The sequence below is a fragment of the Alexandromys fortis genome, unplaced genomic scaffold, assembly GCF_014885135.2.
Source record: "Alexandromys fortis isolate MF-2015 unplaced genomic scaffold, M_Fortis_MF-2015_v1.1 scaffold_78, whole genome shotgun sequence".
Taxonomy (NCBI): Eukaryota; Metazoa; Chordata; class Mammalia; order Rodentia; family Cricetidae; genus Alexandromys; species Alexandromys fortis.
In genome coordinates, this window is record NW_026067977.1 from 1,503,304 (window position 1) to 1,516,423 (window position 13,120).

The following is a 13,120-nucleotide window of genomic DNA, read 5'->3' on the forward strand; positions in this document are numbered from 1 at the left end:
ACACTATGGCCTATGCACACTCACGGACATTGGAAAACTAATGAATAGGGGGAGGGAGGAGTTCGGAGTGGGTTCTGGAACCATCTCAGAATGGAACTAGTTTCTGATGAAACCCCCAAGACTGAATGAATTTTCCAAATACAAATGAAGAAAAAAATGAAGGACATCACATCTCATTCAAAATTCAAAAATTCCTGTTACATGTTTATTCATTTGGATTCCTAAATCCAGAGCTACTGAGAATTCAGGGATGGAGTTTGGTTTGTAAGATGAGAAATACATGGTCCTGAGGCAGGCTGAGACATGGGTGTATGCGGGTCTCTGCCTCTCTTGGCCATTTAATTTTTCATCTTTCTCTTATTTGGGGGTAGGGGATTCAAAATCCTGGGTTTGGGATTCATGGTTGTAGGGCTTCCCACAAGAACAATACCCCACTGGGCGGGATACCAGCGCCTCCTCCAATCAGAGCACAGCCGTGCTGCCCTGCCTGCTATGTGGACCAATAGTCAAAGAGTTCCTGTAGCAAATGGGTTTAAAGGCAAAAGGAAAAGCGCAGGAAATCCTGTCAGTCCATTTCCCCTTCAGTAATAAATACACTATTAAGAACAATGAAAATCCCGTCTCCTTTTCAATCTCTGCTGCATACTGCTCACTAAAACAGTGTCTCTCGGGCATCTGTTTGGATCCAGGACCCTGAAAGCCCCAGTTCTGCTTTCTTCTCCTCATCTTTCTGATTCTCCCACCTCTATGTCCAGAAAACACACTGCATCCGTGGTCATGTGAGACAACTCCAGTGACCCTGGCTCATTGTTTGGCCTCCTTTAAGGAAAGTGTGGCTTCTAGGAGGTGGATCCCTGCTGTTTGTGTCATCCAGGGTCCAAAGTTGGACCTGAGGAGAAACTACAGAGCTTCGCCAAGGGCTGCCGGATCTAATGCAGCTGTTCTTCACTGATCACATCCCCGCCCCCATCTCCCTCAAGTCCTCTAAGAAAACAAGAGTTGGGGGGGGGGGGGGTCCTGCCCATTGCATGACTCTGAGATTAAATTCGAATTCACGGACAGGGTGGATTATGTAACCAGAACAAGTGTGCCTCTTGGCTTCATTTCAGCAACCCGCCATCAGAAGCAGCTAAGACCATTTACTGAATTTAGAATCTGCTACATTCCAGGCATTCTGCTAAGCACTTTGTGCACATAGTTGAGTCAATCACTTCTAAATCTTGGGTGTCTGTTTCCATTTCCCTCTGCTTGATCAGTGGATAATAACAAGGATTACCTAGTCAGTGCAGGCGAACTCACATCTCAACAGCTCCACTGCTTCATACTGAGGTGGTGACCATCCACGCACCCCAACATGCTCCACCCCCCAACTTCCTGCAAACCTTTCTCTCCCAGCAGCACCCCCAAAACTTGTTCCCCATGGATGGGCTCCCACATAGAGCAACTGCTACCAGCAGGAACCTAACTCTGAAAGGTCTGGGTTCAGATGTCAGACTCCTTCCAGCTGTGTGTCTCACCCATGACTGTGGTTTAACATCTGGAAACGTAGTTTTGTCTCTGTGCTGCCAAAAGGAGAAAAATCTGTGTTGGTTGATTCTTTGCCCTCCATAAATTCTTAATCTCCCGTGTGTGTTTCCTCCTCAACTATGTGTTGATGAAAGCCTTGCACACATTCTTGACTACACGTTGATAATACTCACATGTACATCTCAGGGTTGTTTGGGAGGATTCTTGGGAGGATTCAATCAATCAACTTCCTTTCAGAATGTTTGTTCACACTGTGAGTCTGCCTAAGGCGCCTTCTGATTGGTTCCAAAAGAGCTAAATGACCAATAGCTAGGCAGGAAGAGAATAGGTGGGACTTCAGGGGAGGGAGGGAAAAAGGGGGGAGAGAGAGAGAGAGACAGAGAGAGACAGAGAGAGAGAGACAGAGAGACAGAGAGACAGAGAGACAGAGAGACAGAGAGACTGGGAATCTAGGTGTGATTTCACCAGGGACTTGGAGCAAGTCAAATGTGCTCTACTCAGAAGAGGCACCTGAGCCACACAACAGAACGTAGATTAAAAGATACAGGTTAAATTATAAGAGCTAGTTGGGGAAAAGCCTAAGCTAAGGTCAAGCTTTCATAATTAGTAAGTCTCCGGGTCATTATCTGTGGGCTGGCCATCAACAATAGTCCGACAAGAAAGCTTGCTACACGACACATGGAAAACACTAACACTCACGCCAGAAGCCCGTGTGTGAGTTATTAGGGGTAGTGACGTCAGTTTGTTTTGTTTACTGAGGAAGGCAAGGAAGCACGGGGTGGATTTGGGGAAGAATACTAACATGAAGGGGAAGTTTTTGAAATGCCGGTGTTTAAAGGGCTGAGCTTCGGGTGTGAGGGAAACGCGCCAGCAGCCCCCATCCCTGTTTGAAGGATAACCCAGTGGCACCATGGCCAGGAGGTAGCGGGAGACCAGAGGTGCAGGGCCTGGAGTCACCCTGCTCCAGGCCTTTTCTAAACTCCAGACAGACTGCCAAGTTTGCAGCATTTCTCCTCCTGGTTTTAAAGACACTGATCACCGTAACAGTAAAGATACTGAATGGCACACAGATGATGAGGTTTTTTTAATTTATTTTTTATTTTATGCACGTGGGTGCTTTGCCTTCCTTTTGCCTTGTTCTCCATGGACATTTGATCCTGGTACCTGGGAAGGTTAGAAGAGGGGGTTGGATCACCTGGAACTGGAGTTATACATGGTTGCGAGCTGCCAAGAGAGTGCTGGGAATAGAACGTAGGTCCTCCAGAAGAGCAGATCTTGCTCTTAACCATTGAGCCATCTCTCCAGTCTGAAATATTTTTTGTGATGGTCTTAATAAGAAAAACAGTATCAATAATATTGTGGTTGCTTTCCCAATGGTTTCCCTACCACCTCCCAACCTGCCCCACTGTTCTGCTTCCCAAAGGCAGACAGACCCAGCTTCTCTTACAGACTCCCTGATTCCAGCCCTTTTGGGTCCCAGTCTTGAGGAGGGGTAGTCATGCAACAAGCTGATTCCTGAGTAGGGAGGCAAAGAAGAGAAGCCTTGCCATCCCTCCCTAGGTGGGCAGGATGGAGGCAAGAGGAGTTTCAGAGAAGAGAGATGACACACAAAGAATGAAGACTCAGTATGACATGAAACTTCCCAACAGCGTTACAAGAAAAAGGAGCAGGGTGGGGTGAAGACACACCTTGATAAGCTAAAGGAAAATGACCCTAGTGTCTTAGAATCTTAGTGTGAAGGTAGACTGGAAATATTTGAGCCATGTGTGCAGGCTAACGGGAGGTACTCCAGTCTCTGAATCTATGCTGTCTGAGCAGCCAGAGGATGCCTTGCTCGGACTGAGCTGAGAAAGAGACTGTTGCTATCTGGAAGACAGGGCACAAGTGAGGCACGGACAGCACCCAGTCAATGCTGACTTCCACTAAGTGTGGGTTGAAGGCCATAATTGCTAGGGTCTGCTACAGCCAGGCAGTTTCTGAAGAACCAAGATGATCAATGTCCTACAGCATACAAACCAGTCCACCAGTCAAGCGGAGTCCATCCCATAATCCCAAAAGGATGTCCTTAATGAACACTCGGGTTCGGCCCTGAGGCCGAAGGGGTCCAGAGTGCTCTGGGAGGTGTGGGGTGGAGACCAGTGAACTGAGGAGGATGGAAGAGTGTTTCTAGAGATAAACTACAAATGGCTCAATACAACACACAACTATTACACACACCTATGAGTCTACACAACTATTCTGTTTCTGCGGTGCCCTCGCTTTTCAAGGGCTCTGTAGGTGTCCTATGCAGACCTACATGACTTGAGAATGTGCTGCAGTCTATTTGGCCTCCCTGCTCCAGCCTCCACTCTGCCCTGTCATTCTCCATGTGGCTAGAATGATGATCTTTCCAAAACTCAAACCTTACTGGTCACTCAGCCACTCAACAGTACTTACCGGCTTTTTGTTGTCTTCATTTCTTGAGTACTCGTAGCCAAATCCGACTTCTCCCTCCATGCACAGCTCCAAGATCCCTGCCCCAGGAGGTGCTTTCCAGTGAGACCCTTAAAGTGTGTTCCATGGCTACATCTACCCACACCACCACACTTGAGTATTTTCTATTTCCTGGCTGTCTTGGAGCTTCTCTGAGCAGGAGCTGTTTCCCTATCCCTCTTTGGGTCTCATGCACCCCCCACATTCGTCAGCCTGAGCAGGGGTGAGCCCTCTCAGTCACCCCCTCTGTCACTCTCTGAAGTTACCTATTTCCCCCTTAGGCGAAGTCTTTGCTCATAGGAAGGTTCTAGGCTCTCACCCATCTCTAACGTGAGCAAGCACCCTCCAATCAGTTGTCCTCTGAGCAGCTGAGTCCCCCACAGCTCTCCTGAGTCACAAGGGCAGCTGTGTCAACAGGACAGGCCTGGGAGCAGTAGGCATGGCCTCTGCAGATGGGCTGATCAATAGACGCATTTTTGCACATGAGGACTTTGAGGCCGAGTGCAGACCAAAGGCCTGCAGGGCCATGGGCACCAGAATGGGCGATTACCTTAGTCTGTTGTCTGCTGCTGAAACCCGGTCATTCACAAACAATATAAGTTTACTTGGCTGGTAGTTCTGGAAGACAGGAACATCAAGAGTGTGGTACGAGCACTTGGCAGAGCCTTTCCTGCTGCATCATCATGTGGTAGAGGGCAAGAGGGCAGGAGAAGGCCAAACGTCATGTTTAGAATAAATCCACCCACTCCTGTGGTTATGACATGGTCCACTCTTGAGGGCAGCCCATCACGTCCCAATCACCTCTTACAACACCCAGCTCTCCCCACACTGTTGAAATGTGGATCGGGTTTTCAACACAGGAACCCTGGGGGACACATTCAAGCCACAGCAAACATGATCTCCTGGTTGCTAGGCCAGTGCCCACCTGTGTCCTATAACATGAGATACCATGACTGAATAGAAAGTGAGGGCTCGATTGTGACCTTCAAAGATTCATATGCTGGAGCCTTGATCTCTATTGCAGTGGTACAAGTGTTGCCTGAGGTTTCTGTCCTGCCCAGTTTCCCAGCCATTTAGTCCCAGAGAAAAATCACACAGAGAGTCTGCGTTAGGTTATAAACTGATTGGCCCATTAGCTCAGGCTTTGTATTAGCTCTTATGATTATATTAACCCATTATTCTTATCTATGTTAGCCACATGGCTCAGCACCTTTTTCAGCGTGGCAGGTCACATCCTGCTTCTTTGGTGTCTGTACAGGACTGGGGAAGAATGGGTTTCCTCCTTCCCAGAATTCTCCTGTTCTCCTTGCCCTGCCTCTACTTCCTGTCTGGTTGTCCCACTTATACTTCCTGCCTGGTTATTGACCAATGAGTGTTTATTTAAAATGTAACTGACAGAATATAGGATTGTCCCGCACCATACAAGGCCCTGGGATCTCTAGGAGGTACGGCCTAGAACGGAGGTAGGCCATCTGGGGCCCCACTCTTGGAAAGAACCACTGAGATCCTGCTATACCATGGCTTCCTGACTTATACTGTGCCTTTGTAATGTCAGCTGATGCCACACCCTAGGCCTCGTGGGACTAAGAGCTAAATAAACCTTTTTTTCTTTATAAATTGTCTAGCCCTAAGAATGTCATTGGAATATTAGAAAATAGATTAGCACCCTACCGACATGTTCCACTCAGCACCCTGGAAGCTGTGGTGGGTTGTTGGGGGGCACAGGAGTAGGAGTTTAGAGTTGAAGGTGATTTGAGGCTGGCAGTGGGGGACAATGAGCCTTAATTCTACAGGCAATAAAGAGTTTGAGGAGGTCCTGACAGCAGGAGACCTGAATAGGGCTTCAGCCTGAGGAAAGGACAAATGCCGGCTACTGAGAACCCGTGAGGGAGCGGAACTCCGGCTGCAGGTGGTTCCCCTTGCTCTATCAATGCCCAACAGCAGAGTCTAAGGAAAGTCTGGGCTGGGAAGGCTCACGGCAGATGGAAAAATGAAAAGGTCATGGATGCCCAGCACTCGGGAGGCAGAGGCAGGCAGATCTCTGTGAGTTCGAGACCAGCCTGGTCTACAGAGCTAGTTCCAGGACAGGCTCCAAAGCCACAGAGAAACCCTGTCTCGAAAAACCAAAAAAAGAAAAAAGAAAAAAAAAAGAAAGAAAGAAAAGGTCATGGATGAAGATAGCTGGGAATTCTCAGATGAACCAGGGGCTCAAGAGGTCAAGGGGGGGGGGCGTGACTCATTGTGCCCCAGCCGTTTGAAGCTCTGGTATAGTTTGCCTGCTGTAGGCACAGTGGACTAGAGCTAGAAGGGCCTGTCCACACGGGGCAACATGTAGAGCCAGCATTCTGTGTTTGTTATCTGTTTGTGGTTCTTGTTCTTTCTAGATCTACCTGCCTTTGTTTTTATTCTTTTAACTTAGCCGCCTATCTCGTTAAAGCATCCAGCTTGGCTCAGCAGCTCTGAACGCTCAGCCCACACTGAGCAGATTGTATGAAACCTGCGTCTCAGGCAGGTGAAGCAACTCAAGCAGGGCTCCAGAGGGAGAGGGGGTTCGAAAAGGAAAACCTGCTTGGCCACACGGTCCTCCTGCTCCAGTCTCCTTCCAGAGAGAATCCTTCAAGACTTTGGATTGTTTCCACTCGAGGGAAGTGAAAAACCTCTCCTAGCTACTCTCTGGACAGATGTCAGTTCTTGAATTCAGTTTTTGTTCTACAAACCACAAATTCCCTTGTTTTGTTTTGTCACTCAGAATCCACCCTCCTCCCAGCCTGAAAAGGAGAAAAAGTCTGAAATAAAAAAGCAACACACTAACTGAAACAAACAAACAAACAAAAATCAGGTCTTTCCACGCTCTGACCTTATAGTAGAAACAATGATGGGGCCAATTTGTCTCTCTTATTGCATCCAAATAGGCAAACTTTTAAACACACACTAATCTGAAGTGTAGAAATAGTTCCTTAGCCTCGCGCTAAGGAACCGTTTTCCTTGTAACTGTTGTTATGGTTCAGCTCCCTGGGTACCTGTCTTCTAGCTGCTTGGGGCTCTCTTTGCTGTGGAGAAGCATGTGAAAATTTTCAGGGCCTGATTCTCGGCTCACCTCCCAGACCTACGGAATCACAGCCCGCGGCTCAAGTCTGAGAAATCCAAGCTTTTAATTAGTATTTCAAGCGACTCTAAGCAGGCATTCTAGGGCCCCAAATGATGAGCATTACTGCAGTGAAGTGTGACCTTGTTTAAATACAGGCACCTTCGCGGGCGTGGCAGGCACACACACGTGCATTTACTGAGCGTTTACTTAGCGCTAAGGCCTTTAATTCCTGTACTAACCATATAGCGGAAGCGTCTCCATTTGTACAGCAGAGGAGACAAAAGACTTTTGCCAAGGGTCATGGGGGTCAGGAAATGACAGTGCATGAAGGACTTGCCTCTGTCTGTTCTGTTGAATGGGTGAGAATCCCCCGGGGAAGTGAGCTCTACAGTTGGCTGTCTGGTGGACTTCTATGCATTCCCCTCCTCCCTGGGCAGTGGGGACTGAGATCATCCCAAGGCCCCCAAGAAAGGAGTAGTCTAGGAACTGAGGGTCAGCCTCCAGGATTCTGAAATAGTTTGCCTTAGCCCCCTTTCCCCCTCCCCCCCAGGAAGTACCATGGAAGCCTACAGCACAGCTGGGGGACAGAAAGGACACATTTGACTCAACAGTTACAGGGGTATTTGGGAGCCCATAGGGACTGTGAGCAGAGCTCTAAGGAACTGAACCAGGCTCTTCTGTTTTGTCTGAGAAAGGGTCTCTTGCATCCCAGGCCTTGAACTCCAGATCTTCCTGCCTCTACCTCCCAAGTGTTGGGATTACCAGCACATACTCCCCTATGCCTGCTTTTAAAAGTGCTGGGGACTGAATTCAGGACTTCATGCATGTTAGGCAAGTATTGTGCCAACTGAGTGAAGGACCCGGGTGGAGAACACAGAGAGGCTGAAACAGTGATGGGTAAGGAACTTTATCAGCTAGGTGAAAGCTGATAAAATAACAAAATTAAATAATAATAATCTAAGGAAGGGAAGGGTTTACTTTGGCTCACAGTTTGAGAGTAGCCCCGCCATAGTGGGTAAGGCACACCATAGCCTAATGGCCACTTTACATATGAAGTCAGGAGCAGAGAATAGTTCATTCCTTTTATGTAATCTGGCCCCCAGCTGAAAGTATGGTGCTTTCAGGTTGGGTGGGTCTAACACCTTCCGTTAGTCTAATCTAGTCTAGAGAAACCCTCACAGGCATGCCCAGAGGCTTGCAGCCTAAGTGGATGTAGATCCTGTCAACTTGACAGCCTACATCGCCCATCGCTGAGGGACATAACAGAATGTAGGCCAAGAGAACCACTAGGGACAGAAGGCAGTGCCGCCAACATGGCTGGGCCCTCAACAACCAACCTCAGAGCAGTAGTAGTGACAGCAAACATGCTAGCCCGTACAACAGGCACCCATACCAGACCCCGAGGAGGCAGAGCAGAGGAAGCAGATGATGGACAGGGCACAGGACCGGCAGTGTCCCAACTTGGTAAAAAGAGGATGAAGGGTGAGGATGGAAATAGGAAAGGTGCCTCGCCATAGAGCAGCCTATTTGAAATGGTTGAAAAATTACTTTATTTGTGTGTTGGGGTACATGGGTATGTGCATATACATGTGGACATCAGAGAACAATTTGTGGGGCAAGTCTTCTCCTTCTATCTTGTGGTCCTAGGGATCAAATTCGGGTCATTTAGGCTCGGCAGAAAGAATCTTTACCCACTGAACCATCTTGCTGACCCCAAGACTTATCATCTAAATGAGGTTGGGCAAATAACAGCTGTGGGCCACGTTGCCCTACTGTCTATTGGTACCCCCCTCCCCACCTATCACTAAGAGTGGGTTCTAAGTGGTGGGGGAAACCAAGAGAATATTGCACGATACACAAAATGTAAAGTCTGCTGATGACAGATAATGTCTTATCAGGACAGAGTTGAACCCATTTTATATTATCCCTGGCTGCTTTTCAGGCTATAAATACCAGCTGGGAGGGCTGTGGTAGAGATCTCAGGGTTTACAAAGCCCAAAATCTTAGCTGTTCAGCCCTTTGTCAAAAATGTTTGCTTGAGTCTTGATCTAGAAAAGTCCTCCACAGGCCTATAATAGATTACTTATCAAATTAGTTTCCAGAGAAGTGGAGTCAGAAGTTCCCTGACCCCACGTGACCGGGCAACATCTTACTACCTGCCCTTTGCCACAGACCCAGGATTGCTGGCTTCACTCCGAGTCATTAAAACCTTTAGGGTGGGGGAGCAGGAACAACACAACCTTGTTGGGAAAGGGGAGCAGGCCCCGATGGGGGAGCCAGCAGGTGCTCTGGGCCTGGCAGTGGAGGGGCATCTGAAACAGCAGTTTGGAGGGAGACCACACCCCTGCCATGCAAAGTCCCCTTTGTTACCCATTGCATGGGAAATGTGCACAGGCCAGCAAAATCAGCAGGTCACACATGGACAAAAGGGCCTGCCGTGCTCAAGCAGGAAGGGTCGAGGCTTTTTTCAAAGTGCAGATTCTAATTCCCAGTACAGGGAAGCGGTCTGGGGAGAAAGCTCACAGCAGCTCCATTGTTTGGCGAGTTCTCTGTAGGTTGTATTGGGTCTGTCAATCTCCTCTTACCCCCAGCGCAGGGGCCCAGGAAGTAGACTTGAAGTTCTGGGGAACTGTATGAGTTGGCAGTATTTCCAAGGGAGGCTAATAAATGCCTAGGGAGAGAGAATACCATGAGATTGCATCCCAGGGGCCAGCGAGCAACAGAACAAGCATGCCAAGACGGAGCTGCTGCTCATGGCCTCCGGACTAGCAGCTAGGTCTGGCCCACACCACCTTGGCTGTGTGTGTGTGTGTGTGTGTGTGTGTGCGCGCGCGCGCGCGCGCGCGCATGTGCGTGTGTGAAATATCAGCCAAGGCAGCTGTGCTGTTCTAAGCCATGATTCTTCATCTGTTAAATGGGGGTAGAGAAGAGGGGGGCTGTCAGGACCATCACCCACAGTATTGGTAAGGCCCTTATAAGTTTCAGGAAATTATGATAGCGTTAATACTGACTTCCTAGTATCCAAAGGATCCATTTCACTTCTGTATCGGTGCTTTGGATACCACTCGGGAATTTAACTCTCTAGGAACACTGTAAACCACTGGTGGACTATCAAGGAACAGATATATCTGTGAGCACCCGGTCCTGGGCTGTTTTATCCTCAATCATTCTGATATTGGCATCATCCCTGTCTACAGATGAGTCAGGGTCCACCACGAAAGCAGGAGGAGAGTCAAGGAGCATGCTGGGATTAAAGGTCAAGCTGCAACTTTCCTCTGGATCTTTCCTCTGGTCTCCCTGCCTCCCTCCAAGGGCCCTCACCTGCATTCTCTTCACCCAGCTGGGTACTGCCTGGCACTCAGAGAATAGTGTCTCTCTGGGGCCCTGAGCAGAAAACTGCAGCGGGGAGCCTCGGGTTTAACATTCCTGACCTGGGGGGAGGGGCCGTGCCCGATTCAGCCGCATCCAGAATTCAAAGACTCCTTTTCCATCCAGTAATAATGGAAAATAATCCTGCTGAAAAGCATGCCTCCGGAGCTGGAGGGGGTGGGGCGGGGGGGGCACTTCTGTCCACACTCAGCTCCTATGCAGCCCATGAAAACTGATCTGAATGTTGGGGGAAGGGGACGTTAGACCCGGGGACAATAGGTACGGACAACTGACCTAAGACCAGGGAAGAACCACGGAGGGAGGCCCGTTTGGCTGGGGGACCCAAAGGAGCAGAAGTGGCGGAGGAGCCCTGCGTCAAGCCGCCAGCGGGGCCACTCACAGCTGAGCAAGGTTGCCCACAGGAGCCAGGTTGTTCCTGCAGCAAGCTCGGCCCTGCTGTGTTTACTTACCGATAAGACAGCCAACCTCTACTATATTTAGTGCGTGAAAATCCACAGGTGTTTGATTCCAGGAGCTGCTTTGGGTTCTGCGCTTTCAGAATGCCCCCCCCCCCCTTCTCGGTTTTGCTGTTCTAGGACAGTTGAGCTGGTTTCTGACAGCTGCGGACGCCTCCCCACTCCAGCCCACCACACATGCCATGCAGCCCACAGGTCGTCCAAGTACCTGCATGCTACGCACTCTTGGTTAAGAGAACAGGGGGCTGTTTCTATTTCGGTTCTAATTAAAAACCTCACACCGTACCCAACGGAACCCTGTTTTGGTTTGGTTTGAACTGAGCTGTCTTCGTGTTTCTATCAGAAAATGTTGGGCAGGGGTGCTGTGAGACCATTGGATAAAAGTGCCGGCCACCAAGACCAGTGACCTGAGTTTGACCCCTAGGACCCGTATGATAGAATAACCAGCTCCCACAAGTAGCCCTGTAGCTTCCTGCACTCATACACTTGCCACACACACACACACATACACACACTCACCATAAATGTTATTAAAAATGTCTATTATATTTTGGTGTTACTTATTACATTGTGTGTATATGGGTGGGCGGGTGGGTGAGTGTGCCATAGGGCATGTGTGGAGGCTAGAGGACGCCTTGCAGGAAGAAGTGTGGGTCTCAGGGATTGAACTCGAGCTGGCAGCCTTGGCAGCAAGCACGTTTACCAACCGAGTCATCTCACCTCTCTTAACTTTGGTTCTAACAAAGTTCAGTCAGTTGTTTGGGCCTTTTCCCTCTTCCTCTCAAATGCTTCTGCTGGAAGGTAGATGTGTCTTCCACCTGCCTCCCCGAGGAACCCAACACACAGTTATTAAAAGCTCCGGCCCCAAGGTCAACCCTAGCATCCATCTGGCTTTTTGGTCTCAGCTGTACACAGTTGCTGTCTCAGAGTTGTTGGGAGGGAGATCAACACTAAGGCTTCACACAGGGCCTGGAACCTGATGACTATTCCCCAAACATATCAACCTTCAGTAGGTGCCCCAACATGATTCACAAAGGGACAGTTGTCTGGGCATAGCTACTGGCCGGTCAGAGGAATGCCTTCCTGCCTAAGTGGACACAGATGTATTACCAGGCAACTCAACACTTCAACCCCAGAGAGGGGGTAGCTTGCACATTTGCACACAGGGTAGGGTTCATGGAGGGGCTTCTGGATGGCAGGAGTAGGGAAGACTAGGGCCTTACAGCCAAATGTTTGTGGCCACCTCCTGTTATCCGATGGGAATATGACCATCTGTCTCAGGCTTTGAGACCTTCAAGCTAACACATACAAAACATGTACTCAGAGAACCCTGAGACCCTGGCCAAGCTCAGGGGATTCCATTTGCCCATGGCTTCAGTTCCCAACAGACTTCTCTTAGGCAAAGCCTCATGCACCATCCATGTAGAAAGAATGGAATTGTCTAGACCAATCTTGCTGAGTGTCCTCTTTCACACACACACACACACACACACACACACACACACACACACACAACCTCCCCACCTAAGTTCCTCAAGCAAAGCAGGTAATCGTTGCTCTTCCTGCTTTTCTCCAAGGTCCCTGCAGTTGGACTGCTTTAAGGGAAATGCCCCGGGGGAATTGAGAGACCCTGAAGAGGTAAGTCTGGTAAACTAGGTCAGGAACAGCATAAAACCAATCCTACTGACACGGCCGGCTGCCCCAGATCTTTTGGCACTGCTCACAGAAATCTAAGAAAAAAATGCCCAGTCAAGAGGCTGATCTCTGTGGAGTTCCTCTGCCAGTGCAGCCAATCTCTAGAGAGCATTTATCCCTGAGGTCCTGAGGTAGAGAACACTTGGAGCAGGAGGTCGGAAGCCACCACTACAGCGCCAGCTCTATGGCAGACACTTGAAGAGTTAGGTGGTCACTCAGGCCTCACAAATCCCTCCCTACACTCTCATGGAAGGAGAGAGGACGAATCACCATGGTGGCATCAGGTTCCTCTTAACATCTTAATCTAGACATAACCCTCAACATTTGGTGTGGGAAGTCCTTCTGTGTATGTGTTACTACTATTGGCTAATAAAGGAGCTGTTTTCAGCCAATGACTTAACAGAATATAGCCAGGCTGGAAGACATTGTGTGATATAGATAGATAGATAGATAGATAGATAGATAGATAGATAGATAGATAGATAGATAGATG